Source organism: Triturus cristatus, chromosome 4_1, assembly GCF_964204655.1.
Source record: "Triturus cristatus chromosome 4_1, aTriCri1.1, whole genome shotgun sequence".
Classification (NCBI taxonomy): domain Eukaryota; kingdom Metazoa; phylum Chordata; class Amphibia; order Caudata; family Salamandridae; genus Triturus; species Triturus cristatus.
In genome coordinates, this window is record NC_140585.1 from 121,674,804 (window position 1) to 121,679,803 (window position 5,000).

Genomic DNA, 5,000 nt, shown 5'->3' on the forward strand with positions numbered 1-5,000 from the left:
TCTTGCATTAGACATGCACTAACTCCTAAAAATTGTATCTCCCTTGGTTACTCATTCATGAGAAATGTATCTCCAAGATTAGGTAGGGCCTGAGTCTAGGTTAACATACAGTGATATCACTCCTATTCAAGTACTAAACATGCCAACCTGAAGTGTAAAACATCCCCTAGGTGTAGTTAAGGCATCAGTTAGGAGTGAACTGAACACTCATGTTATGGGCAATTAGACTTAAAATAAAGTGTGGACAGCAGTAACGTTACTTTTGAAATGTGATGCTGAGTGAGCACACAGGGGAATTAGCTCAAATGGTAGAGCGCTCGCTTAGCATGCGAGAGGTAGCGGGATCGATGCCCGCATTCTCCATTCTAAAATTTGCATACATTTTACTTTTTAACTTGTAATTGCCATGGTTGTTGCAGAGTAAGAACAGAAAAGTCACAGATGGCTTTCAAATTTGGTGTCATTATAACAACTAAAGTGGTTTAATCAAAAGTGTTTAGGTATTCTATAGCACGTGAGAGGAATTTGATTTCTTATGCAATCTCAAAATGAAAATTTCACACCTTCCATTTTCATTTCGTCTTATTTTACTTGACATTCTTTCCTCTGAAGGATGTATAAAAGTGAAGTTCCTTGCAAAACAAGAGCAGAGGAATATCCAGAAACAGTTTTCCTTAATAAAAAATGATGAGTCTGCATACCATATTTAAGTGGGAGCCCGGCTAGCTCAGTCGGTAGAGCATGAGACTCTTAATCTCAGGGTCGTGGGTTCGAGCCCCACGTTGGGCGAAAACCAGTATTTTTTGCTGGATGATAGCATTGGCTCTCATAATATGGTGATTAATCTTGCATTAGACATGCACTAACTCCTAAAAATTGTATCTCCCTTGGTTACTCATTCATGAGAAATGTATCTCCAAGATTAGGTAGGGCCTGAGTCTAGGTTAACATACAGTGATATCACTCCTATTCAAGTACTAAACATGCCAACCTGAAGTGTAAAACATCCCCTAGGTGTAGTTAAGGCATCAGTTAGGAGTGAACTGAACACTCATGTTATGGGCAATTAGACTTAAAATAAAGTGTGGACAGCAGTAAAGTTACTTTTGAAATGTGATGCTGAGTGAGCACACAGGGGAATTAGCTCAAGTGGTAGAGCGCTCGCTTAGCATGCGAGAGGTAGCGGGATCGATGCCCGCATTCTCCATTCTAAAATTTGCATACATTTTACTTTTTAACTTGTAATTGCCATGGTTGTTGCAGAGTAAGAACAGAAAAGTCACAGATGGCTTTCAATTTTGGTGTCATTATAACAACTAAAGTGGTTTAATCAAAAGTGTTTAGGTATTCTATAGCACGTGAGAGGAATTTGATTTCTTATGCAATCTCAAAATGAAAATTTCACACCTTCCATTTTCATTTCGTCTTATTTTACTTGACATTCTTTCCTCTGAAGGATGTATAAAAGTGAAGTTCCTTGCAAAACAAGAGCAGAGGAATATCCAGAAACAGTTTTCCTTAATAAAAAATGATGAGTCTGCATACCATATTTAAGTGGGACCTCGGCTAGCTCAGTCGGTAGAGCATGAGACTCTTAATCTCAGGGTCGTGGGTTCGAGCCCCACGTTGGGCGAAAACGAGTATTTTTTGCTGGATGATTGCATTGGCTCTCATAATATGGTGATTAATCTTGCATTAGACATGCACTAACTCCTAAAAATTGTATCTCCCTTGGTTACTCATTCATGAGAAATGTATCTCCAAGATTAGGTAGGGCCTGAGTCTAGGTTAACATACAGTGATATCACTCCTATTCAAGTACTAAACATGCCAACCTGAAGTGTAAAACATCCCCTAGGTGTAGTTAAGGCATCATTTAGGAGTGAACTGAACACTCATGTTATGGGCAATTAGACTTAAAATAAAGTGTGGACAGCAGTAACGTTACTTTTGAAATGTGATGCTGAGTGAGCACACAGGGGAATTAGCTCAAATGGTAGAGCGCTCGCTTAGCATGCGAGAGGTAGCGGGATCGTGCCCGCATTCTCCATTCTAAAATTTGCATACATTTTACTTTTTAACTTGTAATTGCCATGGTTGTTGCAGAGTAAGAACAGAAAAGTCACAGATGGCTTTCAAATTTGGTGTCATTATAACAACTAAAGTGGTTTAATCAAAAGTGTTTAGGTATTCTATAGCACGTGAGAGGAATTTGATTTCTTATGCAATCTCAAAATGAAAATTTCACACCTTCCATTTTCATTTCGTCTTATTTTACTTGACATTCTTTCCTCTGAACGATGTATAAAAGTGAAGTTCCTTGCAAAACAAGAGCAGAGGAATATCCAGAAACAGTTTTCCTTAATAAAAAATGATGAGTCTGCATACCATATTTAAGTGGGAGCCCGGCTAGCTCAGTCGGTAGAGCATGAGACTCTTAATCTCAGGGTCGTGGGTTCGAGCCCCACGTTGGGCGAAAACGAGTATTTTTTGCTGGATGATTGCATTGGCTCTCATAATATGGTGATTAATCTTGCATTAGACATGCACTAACTCCTAAAAATTGTATCTCCCTTGGTTACTCATTCATGAGAAATGTATCTCCAAGATTAGGTAGGGCCTGAGTCTAGGTTAACATACAGTGATATCACTCCTATTCAAGTACTAAACATGCCAACCTGAAGTGTAAAACATCCCCTAGGTGTAGTTAAGGCATCAGTTAGGAGTGAACTGAACACTCATGTTATGGGCAATTAGACTTAAAATAAAGTGTGGACAGCAGTAACGTTACTTTTGAAATGTGATGCTGAGTGAGCACATAGGGGAATTAGCTCAAATGGTAGAGCGCTCGCTTAGCATGCGAGAGGTAGCGGGATCGATGCCCGCATTCTCCATTCTAAAATTTGCATACATTTTACTTTTTAACTTGTAATTGCCATGGTTGTTGCAGAGTAAGAACAGAAAAGTCACAGATGGCTTTCAAATTTGGTGTCATTATAACAACTAAAGTGGTTTAATCAAAAGTGTTTAGGTATTCTATAGCACGTGAGAGGAATTTGATTTCTTATGCAATCTCAAAATGAAAATTTCACACCTTCCATTTTCATTTCGTCTTATTTTACTTGACATTCTTTCCTCTGAAGGATGTATAAAAGTGAAGTTCCTTGCAAAACAAGAGCAGAGGAATATCCAGAAACAGTTTTCCTTAATAAAAAATGATGAGTCTGCATACCATATTTAAGTGGGAGCCCGGCTAGCTCAGTCGGTAGAGCATGAGACTCTTAATCTCAGGGTCGTGGGTTCGAGCCCCACGTTGGGCGAAAACGAGTATTTTTTGCTGGATGATAGCATTGGCTCTCATAATATGGTGATTAATCTTGCATTAGACATGCACTAACTCCTAAAAATTGTATCTCCCTTGGTTACTCATTCATGAGAAATGTATCTCCAAGATTAGGTAGGGCCTGAGTCTAGGTTAACATACAGTGATATCACTCCTATTCAAGTACTAAACATGCCAACCTGAAGTGTAAAACATCCCCTAGGTGTAGTTAAGGCATCAGTTAGGAGTGAACTGAACACTCATGTTATGGGCAATTAGACTTAAAATAAAGTGTGGACAGCAGTAAAGTTACTTTTGAAATGTGATGCTGAGTGAGCACACAGGGGAATTAGCTCAAATGGTAGAGCGCTCGCTTAGCATGCGAGAGGTAGCGGGATCGATGCCCGCATTCTCCATTCTAAAATTTGCATACATTTTACTTTTTAACTTGTAATTGCCATGGTTGTTGCAGAGTAAGAACAGAAAAGTCACAGATGGCTTTCAATTTTGGTGTCATTATAACAACTAAAGTGGTTTAATCAAAAGTGTTTAGGTATTCTATAGCACGTGAGAGGAATTTGATTTCTTATGCAATCTCAAAATGAAAATTTCACACCTTCCATTTTCATTTCGTCTTATTTTACTTGACATTCTTTCCTCTGAAGGATGTATAAAAGTGAAGTTCCTTGCAAAACAAGAGCAGAGGAATATCCAGAAACAGTTTTCCTTAATAAAAAATGATGAGTCTGCATACCATATTTAAGTGGGAGCTCGGCTAGCTCAGTCGGTAGAGCATGAGACTCTTAATCTCAGGGTCGTGGGTTCGAGCCCCACGTTGGGCGAAAACGAGTATTTTTTGCTGGATGATAGCATTGGCTCTCATAATATGGTGATTAATCTTGCATTAGACATGCACTAACTCCTAAAAATTGTATCTCCCTTGGTTACTCATTCATGAGAAATGTATCTCCAAGATTAGGTAGGGCCTGAGTCTAGGTTAACATACAGTGATATCACTCCTATTCAAGTACTAAACATGCCAACCTGAAGTGTAAAACATCCCCTAGGTGTAGTTAAGGCATCAGTTAGGAGTGAACTGAACACTCATGTTATGGGCAATTAGACTTAAAATAAAGTGTGGACAGCAGTAAAGTTACTTTTGAAATGTGATGCTGAGTGAGCACACAGGGGAATTAGCTCAAATGGTAGAGCGCTCGCTTAGCATGCGAGAGGTAGCGGGATCGATGCCCGCATTCTCCATTCTAAAATTTGCATACATTTTACTTTTTAACTTGTAATTGCCATGGTTGTTGCAGAGTAAGAACAGAAAAGTCACAGATGGCTTTCAATTTTGGTGTCATTATAACAACTAAAGTGGTTTAATCAAAAGTGTTTAGGTATTCTATAGCACGTGAGAGGAATTTGATTTCTTATGCAATCTCAAAATGAAAATTTCACACCTTCCATTTTCATTTCGTCTTATTTTACTTGACATTCTTTCCTCTGAAGGATGTATAAAAGTGAAGTTCCTTGCAAAACAAGAGCAGAGGAATATCCAGAAACAGTTTTCCTTAATAAAAAATGATGAGTCTGCATACCATATTTAAGTGGGAGCTCGGCTAGCTCAGTCGGTAGAGCATGAGACTCTTAATCTCAGGGTCGTGGGTTCGAGCCCCAC

The 5,000-nt window shown here is 38.9% G+C and overlaps 1 non-coding gene across 1 annotated transcript; it reads left to right on the top strand.

The window, feature by feature from the left end:
• Positions 1–1,134: 1,134 nt before the first annotated feature.
• On the top strand, positions 1,135–1,207 carry TRNAA-AGC (transfer RNA alanine (anticodon AGC)). The gene has a single exon. It is a non-coding gene; the product is annotated as a tRNA-Ala (tRNA).
• The last annotated feature ends 3,793 nt before the right edge of the window (positions 1,208–5,000 follow it).